General features: G+C 30.1%; 1 long non-coding RNA gene across 1 annotated transcript in view; it reads right to left on the reverse strand.

The window, feature by feature from the left end:
- Positions 1-25,119, reverse strand: part of LOC147801848 (uncharacterized) — a 288,458-nt gene continuing 263,339 nt past the window's right edge. Inside the window, exon 2 of the long non-coding RNA XR_015430603.1 lies at positions 1-203. This is a non-coding gene — a long non-coding RNA (uncharacterized LOC147801848). The remainder of the gene's footprint in view (positions 204-25,119) is intronic.

The raw sequence follows: 25,119 nt of genomic DNA on the forward strand, positions 1-25,119 counted from the left end.
AAAATATTATCTGTATAATAACCATTAGTGAATAATACAAAACAGATATACCATAATTAAATCAACTATTTCGTCAATACATAAACAAATGATATTATAGGTATAATAACCACCAGTGAATACGTAACATATTTAACATGAAGGAATTAGCGAAACAATCTTCATTCAAATAAATGACTTCCTCGTCAGATATGCTCCTTTCTCTGAAAAATAAGAGGAAATTTTTGTGTGCGTACTTGCGTATATTGAATGAAATTTTATGCATATGCATATGAATTGTATGTACATACATATTGTACGTACAGGAATACATGCCTACATTATATGTATACAGGTGCATGCACACGTATAAATAAAAATACATGAATACTCACGCAGTATATAATTATATATCTGTGGTTACTTTAAATATCGTTGTATGAATAACATTGTTATTAGACAGTACATGCATATAGTACTTGCACACGTGAGTACATTGTATGTCATATGGACGTAGAATGAATAAATTACTTGTTGAAAACAAAAAGCAGACTACTCTGAAAATTTTTTGATCTAATGATCGGTTGTTTTTGTTGGTCTATGTCGTACTAACGATGAACAATGGGCTATTGGTGTTGAGTTGGGAAACATTCTTGAGGATGATCCGAAGACATGTCAACACAATTTTGATCCTCTGCAGAGGGGATGGATCTCCTCCTTGACGACCTGCGCGTGAAGTCGAGCTCTTAATGGTGGAAAAGCTTAATTCGGATAGATACCGCACACCTTTGGTTCCCTTGTAGGTTGATCAAAGTGATCACCCATCCACACACTGACCGTAGAAAGTGATCCTTGACTTCGGTGTTCTACTGGGAACCGTGTCTTAAAGTTCACTCTACTGCGATGTTGATCTAATGATCGGATATTTACGTTTTTGAACTCAATCTTAAGGGTTAAAAGGATCTCAAATATGTTAATTAATTAATGCAAATCATATTTTAAGTTATGAAATTAGACAAAAATAAAACGTACTTTCTCTGAAAAACATACCTTTTCTCGACGGATGCACATTTCTGACCCACAAAATATAGGGGATAGCCGCACTCTGGGAAATATGGTCCTAATAATAGGTTGGTCAAAAGAGCCGTCCCACGGGTATTCGCAATCCGAAATAAATCGTCCCAATAGTGAGGTCTGAGTCCAAAGCTTAGACTCCTTAACGTTAATTTTACTTTTGGCGTATTTCACCATGTCTTGAGAACTTTTAAAACGAATTAAAGTAATTTTGCATACAAATATAAATTTCGTTTATCCAAAGATAATTCTTTGCAAAATATAACTTTCAGTAAATATTTACTGTTTTTAAATTTTATTTTGTAATAGCCGAAATTTTTTGATTATTAAGTATATAATTTTTTATAAAATTTTAAAGAAGGAAATTTTAAATAGCAAAATACAACATTTGAGTAAAATGGATCGAATAGTTCCTGAAAAATTGAATTTTGAAAAAGTCGCATTTTTAAGAGCTATTCGATTGATTTCGTTCAAATTTTGCGCTTTGCCATTTAAAATTGTTTAACTTAAATTCAAAATTTTTTAGACTATCATTGAATAAAATAATAAAAAATGATTATTTTGACTAAAATTTATATTTTGCATGGAATTAGCTTTTGACAAACGAATTTTTTTAATTGAGTGCAAAAATTTTTTCAATTCACTTAAGATGCTCTCAAGATGTGATCTCATACGTAAAAATATTAACATTAAGGGGTACAAACTTTGAACCGCTCTTCTGAGTACAACTATTGGGATTGTTTTTTTTTTCCAGATTACGGCCATCCCTATAATTTGAGCGACAAAAACCCAAGTAACACCATAAAGCAGGTATGTCTGTTCAGAGAAAGTATGTTTTTGTGTCTGATTTCATAACTTAAAATATCGTGGGCACAAATCAATTAGCATATATGTCATCCTCTCGCACCTTTAAGATTGAGTCCTTAAATGTGAAGATACGATCATTAGATGAAAAGTTATTTAGAATGGACCATTTATTTTATGCGTATCGTACATACGTATATATACTTTAAGTAGTACATATAAGTATGTATAATCTTATGTACGTTAATTCACATATATGTAGATACACACATGCTTTATTGTTGTTGTTGTAGTTGTTGTAGTTAATTAACGTCGCACTAGAGCTGCAAGATGGGCTATTGGCGATGGTCTGGGAAACACCCCTGAGGATGATCCGAAGGCATGCCATCACAATTTTGATCCTCTGCAGAGGGGATGGCACCCCCGCTTCGGTAACCCGACGACCTGCACGCGAAGTCGAGCACTTTACGGTAGAACAGTTTAACGAGGACCAATACCGCTCACTCTCGGGCCCTACGCAGACTGATCCAAGGGGTCACCCATCCGCACACTGACCGTAGCCAGTGATGCTTGACTTCGGTGATCTGCTGGGAACCGTGTCTTAACGAACAGTCCACTGCGGGACACACATACTTTATATGAATATACATAAAATGTATATATGTATCTATGTAAATGTGGGTATATTTGTACACCCGTATGTTTGTACGTATATACACAATTCATGTTCAATATATGTACGCATGTATTCATGTGCTATGTAATAACGATGTAATAACATGTAATAACATTTATGTATAAACAGGGCGCAAAAAAGGGAAACCCCTGAAAATATTTTATCTATTGATCGGACTTTAATGTACATACTACTACTCGATCTTAGTTGTTTGAATGTCTAACTTTATGAGGAATTCAGCTCCTAGACCCTTAAAACAGGAGAAGCACCTGCCATCTGCAAAATATAGTATCAACAGTTTATGAAGGAGAGCGGTAGAAAGTTTGAATCACTTAATGTTAAAATTCCTTTTTGAAAAGTTCGCCTTGTATAACTTTCAAAGCAAATTTAAAATTTGAATGAAATCAATCGAAGAGTTTTTCAGAAATCGAATTTTACGTAAATAACTTTTTTTTAAAATTGGACTAATTGGAAACTAGTAGTCCGATTTCATTCAAATTTCTCATTTTGCCTTTAAAATTACTTTCTTAAAAATTATGAAATTTTTTTTCTATATTTTGCAATGAAAAGTTTTTTCGACAATTAGGAAATAAAATAAAAAATAATATTTATTTAAGGTTATTTTTTGCATAGAATTGTCTTTGGATGAACGAATCTTATAATAGTGTGCAAAAACTTCATGATTCGCTTAAAAAAGTTTTTCAAATCTAGCGAAATGCTCAAAAAGTTATGTTAACATTAAGAGATCCAAACATTCAATCGCTCTCCTGCCTCAACAACTTTGGCAATATTTTCAGGCTGGAAAACTTTTAAAATATTGACTACCTTCCATATGTTGAGGATCAAAAATTCAAATCCATCGGAGAAGAAAAAAATCGTCTTTTTTTTCTGGTTTTGTAACTTAAAATATCGTTTGTATAAATTAATTAGCATGTACAAGATTATGTCCTCGAACAAAATAAAATTGAGACAAAAAATTGAGACGTAAAAAATTTACATATTAGATTGAAAGTTATTTAAGCCGAGTAATTTTGCTTCGCACTATACATAAATATGAAGTCGAATCAATAGATAAACTACATTCAAGTTCCGAAAATTTTGTGGTAGAAGCAATCTATCAATTAGTACCCATGAGCCGCTACAATCGATCACGTTATCTTCCATGTTGAACCCGAACTATCACCTAAAACAAACTGAACTAGGGTGTCTTAGAACTGGTCACAAAATTTTTTATGGACATTATTCGAAACTTGACAGTATTCGACGATTTTTGTTCTATCTATCAATTAATTTAATTATCAATTAATATTAATTTAATCTATCAATTATAGAGATCAAATTTCTCAAATGAATTCCAATTTCAAAATCAATCACAATTATTCCTATAAGCAATCAATTCTACTTATGGTGATTAAAAAATGAATAAAACATATATTATCCTGTCTTGAAATTAAAATTGCTTAAGCTAATCGGAAAGTCACCGAAATTACAAGTGCAATCTTCTAGCCATAGATACACTCGAAAGTGGGTTAAGAAAATGTTATAAATGCTACGTTTGGCAAAAATCAGAATCAAATTATAGTAATACACAGCTTCTATTTTAAAATCTTGATAAGTAGTCTGGAGCCTCATAAAACTTTTTAATATGGAAAAATCTTCAATTTCTGAAATATTATTTTTATTTGTTGAGCTATATTTTGGTATTAATGTAAATCTAACTAACGTTAGTGCTAATTTCCATTTTTTATAATAACTATAAATGTATTGTAAAGCTATTTATTCGAATCTATCGGCAACTCATACATCCAAAAAAATAATAATAATAATAATTAAGGTAAAATAGTAATAACAGTAATAAATTAAAATATTCATAATTAAATTTAAATTATAGTTTCAGTGTTTACTTGAAACTTACTGAAATTAAGAAGGGAGCATAATAACCGTTTAATGTCCTTTGGGTAAGGCCGTTCCAAGCATAAATTTAAGTTTTAAATTGAGTTAATATTAATTGATAATCTTAAAAAAACAAATAACAATGCGTAAATTAAATACTTAATAAGGCAAATGAAATGCAATTAAACCGTGCACCTACTTTCTATATCAAAACAAAGAAATATCTTAAACTTGGAACAATAAAACAGAATATCATTAAGAAACTTCAATTTTAAACTATTATCAAGCAAGTAAACTCTAAAAGTGTAAATGATCAGAAGCCGTAATATTAGTGCAAAGTTGCGCAAGACGTAGGCAGCAGTTTTTAAGACAGTATTTTGAGAGAGAGGAGAATCTGGGGTTTACAATAATTTTCAAAAGTTAAGTTTAGTGAGATTATTTTTTTCTTTTCTTTTCTTTTTTTTTATTTTCCTTTTTTTTTTATTTTCTTTCATTTTTTTTATTTTCTTTTATTTTTTTATGTTCTTTTATTTTTATTATTATTTTTAATTGAATAAGAATATTGAAGTTTGAACATTAAGCATTGCCTCAAAGTTTCGGTACAATAACGCTGATAGAAGTTTTTCTAGTTTTTAAGAGAACTTCGCTTAAAATTTTATTTATCTCTTTTCAATTTTAATTTTATGTATTTTAGACGTATATTTGTATATTAAACAGACTTATATTAAGCAGACGAATATTAAACACGTATATTAAACAGACCTTTAGGAAAACTTGTTTTTCTTTTTATTAGTTCCTTTTAAATTTTTTTTTATTTTAAATTTTTATTTTCAACAATGTTTTGCCGATAATGTATAGAAAAAATTCGTGACACGAAAAAACTGCTGCAAAATTTCAGGAACGGTTGAACATTACCATACCTGCTTACTTATGAACTTTTTCGAGAAAATCTTTTACAGCAGTGACAAAATTTAAATTGAGAGGTATAAAATTTTTACATCCTATTAAAATATGTAATTTCACATGACAAAATGCAAAATATGAGCATAATCGGTTGAATAGTTTCTGAGAAATCGAATTTTAAATATACACAGGAACAATTCGACAGATTTAGCTCGATTTTGCATTTTGCCATGTAAAATTACGTACATAAAAATTTAATAAAAAGTTGTCTGCCATATAATTCAAAAATTTTAAAGCTATTATTTAATAGCGTAATAAAAAATAATAAATATTTACTAAAGTTTATTTTCTGCATGCCATTATCTTTGGATAAACGAATTTTAAAATTATGTGCAAAATTTTTTTAACTCGCTTAAAAAGGGCTCTATGTATGGTGAAATAAGCAAAATGTAAAAGTAAGATAGAGGATTCCAAACTTTGGATCCCCCTCATGATCAAACTATAGGGACAATATTCCCCAGATAGTGGTTACCCCCTATATTTTGGGGGTTCAAAATCTGAATCCGTCGGAAAAAAGGTATGTTTATTCAGAGAAAACACATTTTCGTGTCTAATTTCGTAAATTTAAAAATCGCCTGCATTAATTAATTAGAATATTTGAGATCACATACTTGAGTCACTAAATTAAAACTTAATCCGTGACGAGGACCGAACTCCTGACCACCGAGTCTACAAACTTTTTTTGCCCATGGCGCTAACAACCACACCACGACTCACACGTTGCTTTCACGAATATATAGCTTAAAGACCTTATTTCCGGTTAATTAACAAAATCTATTTTGGCCCATTATGTGCACTCCAACTAGTGTATAAAAATTTCCTTTGGTACGATTGTTTGGTATATAAAACTCTAATTTCTGGCAGAGTTTGAAAATTATAAGTTAATATTAAATGGAGTTACGGAGTGAGTCGTGTGCATAGCTCCGGAGTCGAAACTTATCCGTTTTTCAGCTATTATTTCCTCTTTCCCAAAGAAAAATAATTATTTTTATATATAGAAAACTTTATTCACGTTGAAATATCGAAAAATAAATTTTAAAAAATAAAATAAAGTAAATAGAAAAAAAACTTAAATTAATCCGTGACCAAGACCGAACCCCTGACCATCGAGTCTACAAACTTCTTTACCCATGGCGCTAACAACCACACCACGACTCACACGTTGCTTCGACGAATATATAGCTTAAAGAACTTCCTTCCGGTTAATTAACAAAATCTATTTTGGCCCATTATGAGCCTCCTAATTAGTATATAAAAATTTCCTTTTTAACGATTGTTTGGTATATAAAACTCTAATTTCTGGCAGAGTTTGAAAATTATAAGTTAATATTAAAGGGAGTTACGGAGTGAGTCGTGTCCGTAGCTCCGGAGCCGAAATTTATCCGTTTTTCAGCTATTATTTCCTCTTTCCCAACGAAAAATAATTATTTTTATATATAGAAAACTTTATTCACGTTGAAATATCGAAAAATAAATTTAAAAAAATGAAATAAAGTAAATAGAAAAAAAAATTAAATTAACCCGTGACCAGGACCGAACCCCTGACCACCGAGTCTACAAACTTCTTTACCCATGACGCTAACAACCACACCACGACTCACACGTTGCTTCTACGAATGTATATCTTAAAGAACTTCCTTCAGGTTAATTACAAAAAATCTATTGTGGCCCACTATGTGCCCCCTAATTAGTGTATAAAAATTTCCTTTAGTACGATTGTTTGGTATATAGAACTCTAATTTCTGGCAGAGTTTGAAAATTATAAAATAATATTAAAGGAAATTACGGAGTGAGTCGTGTGCATAGCTCCGGAGTCGAAACTTATCCGTTTTTCAGCTATTATTCCCTCTTTCCCAACGAAAAATAATTATTTTTATATATATAACACTTTATTGACGTTGAAATATCAAAAAATAAATTTTAAAAAATAAAATAAAGTAAATGGAAAAAAAAAATTAAAAATTAATCCGTGACCAGGACCGAACTACTGACTCTACAAACTTTTTTTGCCCATGGCGCTAACAACCACACCACGACTCACACGGTGCTTCCACGAATATATAGCTTAAAGAACTTCCTTCCGGTTAATTAACAAAATCTATTTTGGCCCATTATGTGCCCCTTATTTAGTGTATAAAAATTTCCTTTGGTACGATTGTTTGGAATATAAAACTTTAATTTCTAGCAAAGTTTTGAAAATTATAAGTTAATATTAAAGGGAGTTACGGAGTGATTCGTGTGCGTCGCTCCGGAGTCAAAATGTATCCGTTTTTCAGTTATTATTCCCTCTTTCCCAAAGAAAGATAGTTATTTTTATATATATATATATAACACTTTATTCACGTTGAAATATCAAAAAATAAATTTTAAAAAATAAAATAAAGTAAATGGAAAAAAAAAATTAAAAATTAATCCGTGACCAGGACCGAACTACTGACTCTACAAACTTTTTTTGCCCATGGCGCTAACAACCACACCACGACTCACACGGTGCTTCCACGAATATATAGCTTAAAGAACTTCCTTCCGGTTAATTAACAAAATCTATTTTGGCCCATTATGTGCCCCTTATTTAGTGTATAAAAATTTCCTTTGGTACGATTGTTTGGAATATAAAACTTTAATTTCTAGCAAAGTTTTGAAAATTATAAGTTAATATTAAAGGGAGTTACGGAGTGATTCGTGTGCGTCGCTCCGGAGTCAAAATGTATCCGTTTTTCAGTTATTATTCCCTCTTTCCCAAAGAAAGATAGTTATTTTTATATATATATAACACTTTATTCACGTTGAAATATCGAAAAATAAATTTAAAAAAATAAAAAAAAGTAAATAGAAAAAAATAAAAAAAAGTAAATAGAAAAAAAAATTTAAAATTGACCCGTGACCAGGACCGAACCCCTGACCACCCAGTCCACAAACTTCTTTACCCATGGCGCTATCAACCACACCACGACTCACACATGGCTTCCACGAATACATAGCTTAAAGAACTTCCTTCCGGTTAATTAAAAAAATCTATTTTGGCCGACTATGTGCCCCCTAATTAGTGTATAAAAATTTCCTTTGGTACGATTGTTTGGTATATAAAACTCTAATTTCTGGCAGAGTTGGAAAATTATAAGTTAATATTAAAGGGAGTTACGGAGTGAGTCGTGTGCGTAGCTCCGGAGTCGAAATTTATCCGTTTTTCAGCTATTATTTCCTCTTTCCCAATGAAAAATAATTATTTTTATATATAGAAAACTTTTTTCACGTTGAAATATCGAAAAATAAATTTTAAACAATAAAATAAAAGTAAATGGAAAAAAAAATTAAAAATTAACCCGTGACCAGGACCGAACCCCTGACCACCGAGTCTACAAACTTCTTTACCCATGGCGCTATCAACAGCACCACGACTCACACATGGCTTCCACGAATACATAGCTTAAAGAACTTCCTTCCGGTTAATTAACAATATCTATTTCGGCCCATTATGTGCCCCCTAATTATTGTATAAAAATTTCCTTTGGTACGATTGTTTGGTATATAAAACTCTAATTTTTGGCAGAGTTTGAAAATTATAAGTTAATATTAATGGGAGTTACGGAGTGAGTCGTGTGCGTAGCTCCGGAGTCGAAATTTATCCGTTTTTCAGCTATTATTTCCTCTTTCCCAACGAAAAATAATTATTTTTATATATAGAAAACTTTACTCACGTTGAAATATCGAAAAATGAATTTTAAAAAATAAATTTTAAAAAATAAAATAAAGTAAATGGAAAAAAAAAATTTTAAATTAATCCGTGACCAGGACCGAACTACCGACTCTACAAACTTTTTTTGCCCATGGCGCTAACAACCACACCACGACTCACACGGTGCTTCCACGAATATATAGCTTAAAGAACTTCCTTCCGGTTAATTAACAAAATCTATTTTGGCCCATTATGTGCCCCCTATTTAGTGTATAAAAATTTCCTTTGGTACGATTGTTTGGAATATAAAACTTTAATTTCTAGCAAAGTTTTGAAAATTATAAGTTAATATTAAAGGGAGTTACGGAGTGAGTCATGTGCGTAGCTCCGGAGTCGAAACTTATCCGTTTTTCAGCTATTATTCCCTCTTTCCCAACGAAAAATAAATATTTTTATATATATAACACTTTATTCACGTTGAAATATCGAAAAATAAATTTTAAAAAATAAAATAAAAGTCAATGGAAAAAAAAATTAAAAATTAACCCGTGACCAGGACCGAACCCCAAACCACCGAGTCTACAAACTTCTTTACCCATGGCACTATCAACCGTACCACGACTCACACATATCTTCCACGAATACATAGCTTAAAGAACTTCCTTCCGGTTAATTAACAAAATCTATTTTGGCCCATTATGTGCCCCCTAATTAGTGTATAAAAATTTCCTTTGGTACGATTGTTTGGTATATAAAACTCTAATTTTTGGCAGAGTTTGAAAATTATAAGTTAATATTAATGGGAGTTACGGAGTGAGTCGTGTGCGTAGCTCCGGAGTCGAAATTTATCCGTTTTTCAGCTATTATTTCCTCTTTCCCAACGAAAAATAATTATTTTTATATATAGAAAACTTTATTCACGTTGAAATATCGAAAAATGAATTTTAAAAAATAAATTTTAAAAAATAAAATAAAGTAAATGGAAAAAAAAAATTTTAAATTAATCCGTGACCAGGACCGAACTACCGACTCTACAAAATTTTTTTGCCCATGGCGCTAACAACCACACCACGACTCACACGGTGCTTCCACGAATATATAGCTTAAAGAACTTCCTTCCGGTTAATTAACAAAATCTATTTTGGCCCATTATGTGCCCCCTATTTCATGTATAAAAATTTCCTATGGTACGATTGTTTGGAATATAAAACTTTAATTTCTAGCAAAGTTTTGAAAATTATAAGTTAATATTAAAGGGAGTTACGGAGTGAGTCATGTGCGTAGCTCCGGAGTCGAAACTTATCCGTTTTTCAGCTATTATTCCCTCTTTCCCAACGAAAAATAATTATTTTTATATATATAACACTTTATTCACGTTGAAATATCGAAAAATAAATTTTAAAAAATAAAATAAAAGTCAATGGAAAAAAAAATTAAAAATTAACCCGTGACCAGGACCGAACCCCAAACCACCGAGTCTACAAACTTCTTTACCCATGGCACTATCAACCGTACCACGACTCACACATATCTTCCACGAATACATAGCTTAAAGAACTTCCTTCCGGTTAATTAACAAAATCTATTTTGGCCCATTATGTGCCCCCTAATTAGTGTATAAAAATTTCCTTTGGTACGATTGTTTGGTATATAAAACTCTAATTTCTGGCAGAGTTTGAAAATTATAAGTTAATATTAAAGGGAGTTACGGAGTGAGTCGTGTCCGTAGCTCCGGAGCCGAAATTTATCCGTTTTTCAGCTATTATTTCCTCTTTCCCAACGAAAAATAATTATTTTTATATATAGAAAACTTTATTCACGTTGAAATATCGAAAAATAAATTTAAAAAAATGAAATAAAGTAAATAGAAAAAAAAAGTTAACTTAACCCGTGACCAGGACCGAACCCCTGACCACTGAGTCTACAAACTTCTTTACCCATGGCGCTAACAACCACACCACGACTCACACGTTGCTTCTACGAATGTATAGCTTAAAGAACTTCCTTCAGGTTAATTAAAAAAATCTGTTGTGGCCCACTATGTGCCCCCTAATTAGTGTATAAAAATTTCCTTTAGTACGATTGTTTGGTATATAGAACTCCAATTTCTGGCAGAGTTTGAAAATTATAAAATAATATTAAAGGAAATTACGGAGTGAGCCGTGTGCGTAGCTCCGGAGCCGAAATTTATCCGTTTTTCAGCTATTATTTCCTCTTTCCCAATGAAAAATAATTACTTTTATATATAGAAAACTTTATTCACGTTGAAATATCGAAGAATAAATTTTAAAAAATAAAATAAAGTAAATAGAAAAAAAAACTTAAATTAATCCGTGACCAAGACCGAACCCCTGACCATCGAGTCTACAAACTTCTTTACCCATGGCGCTAACAACCACACCACGACTCACACGTTGCTTCAACGAATATATAGCTTAAAGAACTTCCTTCCGGTTAATTAACAAAATCTATTTTGGCCCATTATGTGCCTCCTAATTAGTATATAAAAATTTCCTTTTTTACGATTGTTTGGTATATAAAACTCTAATTTCTGGCAGAGTTTGAAAATTATAAGTTAACATTAAAGGGAGTTACGGAGTGAGTCGTGTGCATAGCTCCGGAGTCGAAACTTATCCGTTTTTCAGCTATTATTCCCTCTTTCCCAACGAAAAATAATTATTTTTATATATATAACACTTTATTCACGTTGAAATATCGAAAAATAAAATTTAAAAAATAAAATAAAAGTAAATGGAAAAAAAAAATTAAAAATTAACCCGTAACCAGGACCGAACCCCTGACCACCGAGTCTACAAACTTCTTTACCCATGGCACTATCAACCGCACCACGACTCGCACATATCTTCCACGAATACATAGCTTAAAGAACTTCCTTCAGGTTAATTAAAAAAATCTATTGTGGCCCACTATGTGCCCCCTAATTAGTGTATAAAAATTTCCTTTAGTACGATTGTTTGGTATATAGAACTCTAATTTCTGGCAGAGTTTGAAAATTATAAAATAATATTAAAGGAAATTACGGAGTGAGTCGTGTGCATAGCTCCGGAGTCGAAACTTATCCGTTTTTCAGCTATTATTCCCTCTTTCCCAACGAAAAATAATTATTTTTATATATATAACACTTTATTGACGTTGAAATATCAAAAAATAAATTTTAAAAAATAAAATAAAGTAAATGGAAAAAAAAATTAAAAATTAATCCGTGACCAGGACCGAACTACTGACTCTACAAACTTTTTTTGCCCATGGCGCTAACAACCACACCACGACTCACACGGTGCTTCCACGAATATATAGCTTAAAGAACTTCCTTCCGGTTAATTATCAAAATATATTTTGGCCCATTATGTGCCCCCTATTTAGTGTATAAAAATTTCCTTTGGTACGATTGTTTGGAATATAAAACTTTAATTTCTAGCAAAGTTTTGAAAATTATAAGTTAATATTAAAGGGAGTTAAGGAGTGATTCGTGTGCGTCGCTCCGGAGTCAAAATGTATCCGTTTTTCAGTTATTATTCCCTCTTTCCCAAAGAAAGATAGTTATTTTTATATATATATAACACTTTATTCACGTTGAAATATCGAAAAATAAATTTAAAAAAATAAAAAAAAGTAAATAGAAAAAAATAAAAAAAAGTAAATAGAAAAAAAAATTTAAAATTGACCCGTGACCAGGACCGAACCCCTGACCACCCAGTCTACAAACTTCTTTACCCATGGCGCTATCAACCACACCACGACTCACACATGGCTTCCACGAATACATAGCTTAAAGAACTTCCTTCCGGTTAATTAAAAAAATCTATTTTGGCCGACTATGTGCCCCCTAATTAGTGTATAAAAATTTCCTTTGGTACGATTGTTTGGTATATAAAACTCTAATTTCTGGCAGAGTTGGAAAATTATAAGTTAATATTAAAGGGAGTTACGGAGTGAGTCGTGTGCGTAGCTCCGGAGTCGAAATTTATCCGTTTTTCAGCTATTATTTCCTCTTTCCCAATGAAAAATAATTATTTTTATATACAGAAAAGTTTTTTCACGTTGAAATATCGAAAAATAAATTTTAAACAATAAAATAAAAGTAAATGGAAAAAAAAATTAAAAATTAACCCGTGACCAGGACCGAACCCCTGACCACCGTGTCTACAAACTTCTTTACCCATGGCGCTATCAACAGCACCACGACTCACACATGGCTTCCACGAATACATAGCTTAAAGAACTTCCTTCCGGTTAATTAACAAAATCTATTTCGGCCCATTATGTGCCCCCTAATTATTGTATAAAAATTTCCTTTGGTACGATTGTTTGGTATATAAAACTCTATTTTTTGGCAGAGTTTGAAAATTATAAGTTAATATTAATGGGAGTTACGGAGTGAGTCGTGTGCGTAGCTCCGGAGTCGAAATTTATCCGTTTTTCAGCTATTATTTCCTCTTTCCCAACGAAAAATAATTATTTTTATATATAGAAAACTTTATTCACGTTGAAATATCAAAAAATGAATTTTTGAAAATAAAATAAAGTTAATAGAAAAAAAAATTAAAAATTAACCCGTGACCAGGTCCGAACCCCTGACCACCGAGTCTACAAACTTCTTTACCCATGGCGCTATCAACCGCACCACGACTCACACATGGCTTCCACGAATACATAGCTTAAAGAACTTCCTTCCGGTTAATTAACAAAATCTATTTTGGCCCATTATGTGCCCCCTAATTAGTGTATAAAAAATTCCTTTATTATGATTGTTTATTATATAAAACTCTAATTTTTGGCTGAGTTTGAAAATTATAAGTTAATATTAAAGGGAGTTACGGAGTGAGTCGTGTGCGTAGCTCCGGAGTCGAAACTTATCCATTTTTCAGCTAGTATTCCCTCTTTCCTAACGAAATATAATTATTTTTATATATATAACACTTTATTCTCGTTGAAATATCGAAAAATAAATTTTAAAAAATAAAATAAAGTAAATGGAAAAAAAAAATTAAAATTAATCCTTGACCAGGACCGAACTACCGACTCTACAAACTTTTTTTGCCCATTTCGCTAACAACCACAAAACGACTCACACGGTGCTTCCACGAATATATAGCTTAAAGAACTTCCTTCCGGTTAATTAACAAAATCTATTTTGGCCCATTATGTGCCCCCTATTTAGTGTATAAAAATTTCCTTTGGTACGATTGTTTGGAATATAAAACTTTAATTTCTAGCAAAGTTTTGAAAATTATAAGTTAATATTAAAGGGAGTTACGGAGTGAGTCATGTGCGTAGCTCCGGAGTTAAAATGTATCCGTTTTTCAGTTATTATTCCCTCTTTCCCAAAGAAAGATAGTTATTTTTATATATATAACACTTTATTCACGCTGAAATATCGAAAAATAAATTTTCAAAAAATAAAAAAAGTAAATAGAAGAAAAAAATTAAAAATTAACCCGTGACCAGGACCGAACCCCTGACCACCGAGTCTTCAAACTTCTTTACCCATGGCGCTATCAACCGCACCACGACTCACACATGGCTTCCACGAATACATAGCTTAAAGAACTTCCTTCCGGTTAATTAACAAAATCTATTTCGGCCCATTATGTGCCCCCTAATTAGTGTATAAAAATTTCCTTTGGTACGATTGTTTGGTATATAAAACTCTAATTTCTGGCAGAGTTTGAAAATTATAAGTTAATATTAAAGGGAGTTACGGAGTGAGTCGTGTGCGTAGCTCCGGAGTTGAAACTTATCCATTGTTCAGCTATTATTCCCTCTTTCCTAACGAAATATAATTATTTTTATATATATAACACTTTATTCACGTTGAAATATCGAAAAATAAATTTTAAGAAATAAAATAAAGTAAATGGAAAAAAAAATTAAAAATTAATCCGTGACCAGGACTGAACCCCCGTCCAACGAGTCTACAAACTTTTTTACCCATGGCGCTATAAACCACACCACGACTCACACGTTGCTTCCACGAATATATAGCTTAAAGAACTTCGTTCCGGTTAATTAACAAAATCTATTTAGGCCCATTATGTGCCTCCTAATTAGTTTAAAAAAATTTACTTTTATACAATTGTTTGGTATATAAAACTCTAATTTCTGGCAGAGTTTGAAAATTATAAGTTAATATTAAAGGGAGTTACGGAGTGAGTCGTGTGCGTAGCTCCGGAGTCGAAATTTATCCGTTTTTCAGCTATTATTCCCTCTTTCCCAAAGAACAATAATTATTTTTAAATATATATAACACTTTATTCACGTTGAAATATCGAAAATTAAATTTTAAAAAATGAAATAAAGTAAATAGAAAAAAAAATTTAAACATTAATCTGTGACCTGGACCGAATCCCTGACCACCGAGTCTACAAACTTCTTTACCCAAGGCGCTATCAACCACACTACTACTCACACGTTGCTTTCACGAATATATAGCTTAATGAACTTTCTTCCGGTTCATTAAAAAAATCTATTTTGGCCCACTATGTGCCCCCTAATTAGTGTATAAAAATTTCCTTTATTACGATTGTTTGGTATATAAAACTCTAATTTCTGGCTGAGATTGAAAATTATAAGTTAATATTAAAGGGAGTTACGGAGTGAGTCGTGTGCGTAACTCCGGAGTCGAAATTTATCTGTTTTTCCTCTATTATTCCCTCTTTTCCAAAGAAAAATAATTATTTTTATATATATAACACTTTATTCACGTTGAAATATCAAAAAATAAATTTAAAAAAAAAAGATAAAGTAAATAGAAAAAAAAATTTAAAATTAATCCGTGACCATGACCGAACCCCTGACCACCGAGTCTACAAACTTCTTTACCCATGGCGCTAACAACCACACCACGCCGCACTCGTTGCTTCCACGAATATATAGCTTAAAAAACTTTCTTCCGATTAATTAACAAAATCTCTTTTGGCTCTTTATGTGCCCCTTAAATTGCGTATAAAAATTCCCTTTGGTACGATTGTTTGGTATATTAAGATTGATTTATAAAACGTGAAAATTCAATCAATAGATCAAAATCTATTCTGGGTGGTCTGTCTTTTATTTTGTACACTATACATCGAGTTCTGTGAACAAAATGTTCTTAAATTCACTCCAAAGATATGATGAAAAAAACTGTGCGTCTAGGTTTTGAATCTTCCCAGCTGTAGAGCAGGTACCAGCTTGTCAGGGAAATAAAGGCGGTAGGAGTAGAATGCTGATTTTATTTTCACCATCACTCCCTCGTTAGTCATAAATCGTGGAGTCCTAATATCGATGACCCTCTAGCTCACAATAGACTGTTGGGCGAATTTTTTCTGCACATAAATATTTTAAATAAAATTCTCTTTGCGCGAATATTTTATTGCTATACCATAATTAGGTTTGCAATAAGGTGAAATGAACGAGAAAAGGCCCCACACTTCTAAGGAACCGCAACGCATAGGACCCCTAAAGCCAAATTCGCGAAGGAAAAAAAATATGTAAAAAAATATTGAAGAGTCAATTTTAAACTCCAGATTCAAATTTTATTTATTATTTTAATGAGATTGTTCGAATGAAAAGTTTCTAAAAAAGAACTATTACTTATACTTATGTCGAGAAACCTTTTTAAAAGAAAGTTTTCGTATTGTACTTTCGTAGACTTTAAAAAAAAAACAATCCAAAATCATGGTCTCATGCTCGTTTATTTGCTTTCCTTTAAATGAGGCCCTTTGCAAAATATTTTCTTATTATTCATTAATATTTTCGCTGAAAAGGTTAATATTTGCTTTATTTCGTTTCCTTTGAAAAAGGTTTTCGCTTAATATTTCTGCTAATCTAATCATGACAACAAACAAAAATGCAAAAAACAAGGTTTACAATTTGCTTGTTTTTCAACCTAAATAACAATATTTTTAAAAAAAGAATTAAAAATCATTTAGTTTTCCTTTAAGAGGGAAAGGTTGGAAATTGCGATATTTTTGCATCATTGAAAAAAGGTTTTTACCGCAAACCTTTTCGTAACAATGAAAGTAAAGTTAAAACTCAAGGTTGTCGTAAGGTTAGATGCTTTCTGGGATTATGTTTAGATTTGAACCCAAATAACAATAACAAAACTGCATAGAATATTAGGCTTGTTCACACATCGCCTCGTAGTCATAACATAAGCGGAGGGATACACCGGAAATTTTCTAAATTTCTTCCGGTTTAAGGACGCTTGTTATTGTTTAAATTAGACCACCCATTCATAAGACATGTTAACTTGATTCCATCACGAAGTACCTTTTGATAGATGAAGGTTGACGTGGTCACCCAGGTAGCAACAGGATATGATCTAATATTAGAAAGATGCAATATAATACTGCCGTGTTAGAAAACGCAACACTCTTGAATCCTATCTTCTAATATTAGAACTAATATTATATAAAATTAAATAGTAATCGATCTAACATTCGAACTTTCAAAATTATCATCAATTTCATTACTTTTGGTCCAGCGCCACATTTTTGCGAAAGGTTATCCCATATTATTAATAAATAAACATTTATTTATGGAAGAAAACGATAAATGAAATATTACTTAAAATATCATTTTCAGTGGTAGTTTGCGAACGATTGAACTCGAAAAACTTTTTCAACTGTTTATGTTGAGTTGTAACACCTTCTGCTTGCTTGCAACACGACCTCGCCATCTTGTTTCCGCTCAGGAGCTTTCGTTTCTACTATTTAAGGTATTTATAATTTAGTAGTTTTTTGCGAACTTTATAAATTTCAATGATAGTTACATGATAAAGTAGTATCGTAGGTAATGTTTTTTCCTTGAGTTAAAAATCAGCTAGAAAAGTAATTTAAAGCACGATGTGTTTGAAATTGCAGATGTTGTGTTGTAGCGGTTCATTGTAGACCTCGCCCAAAGTTAAGCTGTCAAGATAAGGATAATTGCTTTCAGGTGCGTTAAAAAGCCCCCCTAGAACGGGCTTGGCTTAATTCTCTCTTAGCATGATATAGTTTATTTCTCTTGGCGCTTTTCTTATAACAAGGTTACTATTTCTCCTGGTATGAAGAAGGATTTTTCCTGTCCGCAAGTGTGTAATCGAAGTCTTAGTCATGAGAGGGAAAAGTCTTAGCTATCAGAGGGAAAATTTTCTAAGAATGAAAGAAGCTTGACCTTGACTTACCACCATTTCATGAATAGTTTATCTTGTCTAGCGAAGTGAAATAGATTTATGTAGTGTTTCTGCAATTTTAAATAAACTATAAAATTTCAATTATCAGAACATTTTTTTCTAAGCATTGGAAGTCGTTATTAACAATCGCATTAAATAAATATTTGAAATCTTTAAGAATTTTTTTAATTGTAGTTCAAATCTAATTTTTCATTGAGTACAATTATTACGTCAATTAAATTTAATGAAATCGATCATAATGTTATTACTATTATGATTAATAATTTTAAACCATGAAATTTATCGTCTGTATGAATGAGGTTTGAAAATGCAACACATATAAGAATTTAACATAATATAGTAACTGCACCGTAAAAACATAATTGGGTATACTATAGCCTACGTCACAGGTTGTGTTATTCCTACTAAATTTAACCCATAAACGGCATTTTCTGCGAACCTAACTTCAAGCCCCAAATAAACAAACGAAGTGTTTGATCGTTTAAATAGCTGCTCGCCAGATTTTATTGCATTATAAAGAAAAGTAATTGATATTCGATTTTTGATTAATAACTGATTTATGTGGATAGTGGCATAGAATTTAGCATTGCGTCATGGTAAATGTTATTCCTACTAAGTGGAAGTAGTTGTGTTTTTTTATATTATACCCAATTAGAAATAATAAATTTTTTTCAAGATTTTATGGGATAATGATTGAAATTATTTCTATGTATTGATATTCAAGCCGTTATACAGACTTGCGAACTAAAAAACTAAATTAAATTCATGTTCAGTACTGAGGAATCATGTCAGAACTGAGAAATCATTCAATAGTCTTTAATCATATTAACAAAATATTTTCACTACAATTTTATTTATTATTATTAAGTACAACATTGTTAAATGCGGTTTTATAATTCACTCTCTTTTTTTCCCAAACCCAAAGTTTTTTTCTTACTTTTTCAAAAATCTTGATCCTGAAGATTTTCTTTTTAAAACTTAATTGTTCTTTTTCGCAAATAAATTTTTCGACAATTTATTAGCTTTCAGAAAAATCACCTTTTACTAAAATAAATTAAATATAGTTAGTTGGTTTTTGTCATACGAAATGAAGGAATGTAAATCAATTTGATCAATCCAAAAAATTTTTAAAATTGAAATAAAATTATATTTTATACAAAAAGAAAAAAAAATGTACAGAAAACTTTTTTTACACATAGAATATCCCAATAAACAACGCCTGTAAACTACATTTTTAAAATTCTTTTATAAGTAAAGTTGAACTTTTAGTTTTTATTAGATGTCACAAAATAACATTGAATCATGGAAAAATCTACTAAAAACTGGACCAATAATTTATGAGGTAGGACACATTGAAAAAAGTTTGAATAGCAGAATTAAACGAAAGTAGTTTAAATCCAATTATAATTATTTCTCAAGAAATACTTTAGTCGTGTTTAGGTCATGAAATTTCTCATACTTAAAAAAAATGTTTCAAAGCTTTCAAAGAACAGCAATGAATTACAAACGAAAACAAGTATTTTTGAGCACCCTATGCCAAAAAATAAAGCAATTAATTTGAATGAAAGATTAAAAAAAGATTGATGATGGATAGATGAAGTAAAGGATTTTGCATTGATTACTTTTGTTGTTGTTTGCAAACCCCTCCATACTTAAAATTTTAATAAAATAGTAATTTTTTTCTTGCATCTTTTTGGGCTGTAACTCTGTAGATAATCAACGACATTTTCGGAACTATTTTCAGTTACTATTGAAATTGCTATTTTAAAGTTTATATAAAAAATTGTTAACAATTTCTCAAGATATGAGCTTTTAAAGTAGTTTCTTCACTCTATGCATACACGGAATAATTTTAGAAATGTTTTAGGAAATGTAACATTTTCATCCATTTATAATTTTTATATATTTATTATATATTAAACAGGTGATTAAGAATTTAATACATTCTTTAAAAAGTAATGAAAATCATGTCTCCACTCCAAACTAATCATCATGTAGATTAGGGAAAAGATATACCATGTGATTGCTATTTTATCAAGGAAGCCAACTCAGAAGACAAGGAAACCCTTAATTTCAGAACTAATTTTTGTGTGAAAGGCCTTTAAGAACTGAGTTTGCGTTACTTGAGTGATAATTTTATTGATATTATACTACTAATTCTATTAATATTATTTTGTTAATTTTTCATGTGTACTATAAGAAAATGTACAATTGTAAAGTTCAATTTTTTTTAAATTTGTCTACCATATTAAATTTAATGACAAATAAATAAATACCAAGGTGGCCCTTGGACGACTAAATTTTTATTGCTAAATTAAACCCTACGAATGACTTAAGTATCTCTAAAGTTATAAAATAATCTTCTTAGTATTTCTTGAGAAATTAATGAAAATGTCAAAATTTGAAAGTTTCTCGCCCATCATTGTAGGGCAGTATGTATTATTGTTACTCAATAGTTGTATTCTCTATTAAATAATTACTCTCACAAACATGTGGAAGTAGAGCGTTTATCAATAATCCCCAGTAAATCATTCCTATCTGTGAGAATATTTTAAAGTCACACCAAATTAATTTTGATAGACTATAATCAAATGATCACTGACAAAGTGTCCATCCTAAAGGTTTAAAAGACCTCAAAAATTAATAATTTCTGAATTTTTCTTTTAAATTTAACTTTTATCTATTGAGAGATATTTAGAGATTATTCTAGTGCACAAAATATTCTAATGCGCAAAATATTCGTAAAGGTTCGTGAGCATTAAAAATAGTCTTAAATATACATGGTTCTTAAATATACATCTTAATTTATTTGTTGATATTATTATATTTATTCGATATTTTAATATCTTCTGAGGATAGATTAGGAGAAACATGAATGTATGTTACAGTTTATGCAAATTACAGTTTATGCACAAACTGTAATTTGTTTCAATTTTTGAATTTTTATCTGATTGACTTGTATAATCAATAATTTGAAGAATATGTAAGCTACTATTAATTCCATTTCACATAGGATCAATATTTTTTTCCCCTTTAAGTTTAGAATATTTGGTAAATTTGACTTGACGACTTTCATTGAACGATTAATAATGGCCTATCGGGGAATACTCATGGGTTTCGCTGTTGTTGTTCATTTACGTCGCACTAGAGCTGCACAATGGGCTACATCTTTTTTTCAGTTTATTGTAAAAACTTTTTCTTACAATTTTACCCTTATCAGGCGCATGGGTATGCTGAGCTTTATGACTTACTGTATGATCATTTTCTAGAATTAAGGAAGCTTTACAATCATCTGAAATACACTTGTAATAGATTTTCGTTCTGTGTTTCATCCTTATTCTAAATAAAACCAATTTACCACCTCGAATTGACATACTCAAACTGAGCCATTTTGTTTGCATGTAAATCTTGGAGCCTACCTTAAAAGGTTATAAAGATAGTGGTGTTATCTCTTCCCTCTTTTACAAACAAAACTGGAAATTAAACTCCTTATCAACCCATACCCAATATAACAGGTGCTCATAAAAGAAAATTTTTTTGTTTTGTTAATTTTTAATACTTTTTATTCCTGTACTGATTCACTCTTACTCTTTCACTTATTTTACACTACAATATTTTAAATCGTTAATTTTTTAACTGGAATTTTTAAATTTTTCTCATTATTTTAGAATAATTTAAGTCAAAATAAGTGAAAATATTATATTTAGCATTTTAATAATTTATGATTGCGAAGTACAAAATGAAACACCGTTGTTTTTCCTGCATTAAAATTTTCTAAACATGACGCTTCCAACCAATCTTCAAATGTGCACTTATTTAGAGTTAAATTAAGAAAAACAATTATTCATTATTGAAATTACAAAATTAATTATTGATGTACTTTTGAGTAAGAATTATTGATACAATTTTATAAAAAAAACGCTTTTAAAAAAATGCACAACGCTTTTAAAAAAATGCACAAGTTTTTTCCTGATAATCTAAACAAATTTTTAGTAACTATTCGAGTATTTTTTAAAGTTAAAAAATACCTAAATATATTTTTGCTTATAATTAGAGTGTCAGGAAAAAAAAATTTAAAACGGACACCACTCTCCAATCTACGTCAAAAGATTATTAATATGCTACCTTTGTAATTTTTCGCCTACACTTTACGACGACGACAAATGAATCAACAGCAACAAAAGCATTCATTAAAAAAAAAAATTGAAAGCATTACTTTATAAGACTGAAGTGCCACTAATAGCTCTTTTTTTTATTATTTTGTAAAAAAAAAATTTTAATCGAGTCTTTTAATGTTTATGAGTTTTTTGAATATTACATAGTAAGAAAATTTTAATCATAAAGCATCTTTTATGGTAATATCATGTTACTATACATAAAGCACCTCTTTATGAACGGTAGCATCTTCGCTTGAATTCCATAAATAACTATCATTGTGGTATACTGATTATTTTTTACTATCATTTTGAGGTTTCAAAAAAAAAAAAAAAAAAAAAGCAAATGCTACAGTTTGATTATTCCCAGCATTTTCAATCGGATAATGCAATGCAGTATGCCCTTCAAATTTAAGTATAAAAAACGCACGAAGACACACGATATGTATAGATAATCTTCAAAAAGTTAGCATCGGAGTACCCCCCCCCCCCTTGTCATTTGAGCGGTACCCATAAAAAAACACTCGGAAATGTCGTGTAATGTTTTAACTCAAATCCCTAAAAATCCCTTGCGCATTCGAAAAATTCCGCAAGTTTCACTCTCCCACTAAAGGAAGAATTAATCAACTATGTCTCTCAAAACGGAGGGAAATCGGTTTTCCATTTGAGACCCTTTATCGTCATTGGCATCATAAAGATTTGGCGAGTAATCATCTACAGGAACAGGTGCGGTTTTTCAATAGAGCTCCTCCGCCCACCTCATCAATCATTCAGGTAGGGGAGAAACTTTTAGGCGAGATCTATAAGACAGTCATCTATCACTATCATTATTCACTATCATTATTGTTCACTCGTAGTAGTTGACTTCTTTGTTGAAAAGTATTGTCTAGCTGTAAGTAATAAGTACTGTTTTTCTGCAAAAATGAAAAAGACAAAAGTAATTGTCTGTAAACAAATTAGCCGTGTTATATCAAATATATATATATATATATATATATATATATATATATATATATATATATATATATATATATATATATATATATATAAAATTTCATGTTTCAAATATTGTACAACAATGAATTAAACAATTTTATTTAAATATACACTAATTTTTATTTGAATATAGACTAATCTGTATGTTTTTGATGCATCATTATTTATATTAATTTGTAAATGATTAAAAAAAAAACAATAATATGGTCTATTCAAAATCACACACATATATATATATATATATATATATATATATATATATATATATATATATATATATATATATATATATATATATATATATATATATATATATATATATATATTAAAATTTCATGTTTCAAATATTGTACAACAATGAATTAAACAAATTTAAATATACACTAATTTTTATTTGAATATAGACTAATCTGTATGTTTTTGATGCATCATTATTTATATTAATTTGTAAATGATTAAAAAAAAACAATAATATGGTCTATTCAAAATCGTGATTATGGTGAATGTAGAGCTTTGATTAAATTATATTTTTTAAATAAGTTTCTATTAGAAGTAATCTAATGCTGTAAAAATTTAGTTAAACTATAAGAAAAAAAATATTTGACAAATGTTGGGTATGCATACTGACTTTTAAAGAACGCTTTGTCAAAATATTTGGGGGAAGGGGCGAACTATATTTAATATATATTTAAAACTTTGAAATATGTGAATTGTTAGAGAATTCTCCTTCTACGTGATTTTTTCAACCATGAATTGACGATTTCGAATTCTCATAGTATCTTTTTACATTGATTTTCTTTTACATTAATCGAATTTTAATATAAGCAATGGAAGAAAGTAAGCAATTGTTTATTTAACACTTTTCGCCACTTTTTTTGTTGGCTTGTCACAAAGAGTTTTGCAGTTTGATTATTTTTTTTTTTTTTGAATAGTTTAGGGGTGTTTATGAGCTAAACTCTTTTTGTTAATCTCCTTTCCACTTTGTTACTTTTTGTGTGGCTCCACCGAGATTTTTGATGCAAGTATCGTTACCTGAATTTACTCATTGATAAAGAATATTAAAAATTTTTAAAAACTTTTTCAAATTAAATAATTCACGTTTCAAATAAACGTCATTGTTTAATAATTTTTGTTTTTTTCATTGTAAAATTAATTTTCTTTTACAATTGCAAATACAGCTCTTCATCTTCAAGAGACTGACTTAAGTCAGTTAATATTATGAATTGTGATCATTATTGTTTGCACATAGTAGTTGACTTCTCTGTTAACCTATTGTCTAGCTATTAAATATGTTTGTAAAACGTTTGCTAAGTAATTCAACAGTGACAAAGTTTTTCTGCAACAATGGAAAAGATAAAAATAATTGTCTGTAAACAAATTAGCCAAGTTAAAAAAATTAGAAAATTAATGATCTGCTACTTTTTGCTCAGTTTAAACCATTACATTCTAGAATGTTTAACGCTCAAGTTCAATACAAACAATATTGTTACCGTATTAAAATTTCATGTCTAAAATATTGTAAAAAGAAGAATTAACGTTTTTATTTAAATTTCTTGGGGATATTTCAGTATCTTGATCTGTCCCGCCAACTGCAATCGCCAGATAGATTCTAAACTTGCAATTTTTTTATAAAAAAAATATGTATATGTTTGCCCGGGGTTATACTTTTCGAGTTTGTCCTATTCTGTATTGTTTCTTTTAGTTTAATAAATATTTATTAAATAATTAT

This window comes from Parasteatoda tepidariorum, chromosome 11 (assembly GCF_982258835.1).
Source record: "Parasteatoda tepidariorum strain Cologne lab strain chromosome 11, Ptep-v5.0, whole genome shotgun sequence".
Classification (NCBI taxonomy): domain Eukaryota; kingdom Metazoa; phylum Arthropoda; class Arachnida; order Araneae; family Theridiidae; genus Parasteatoda; species Parasteatoda tepidariorum.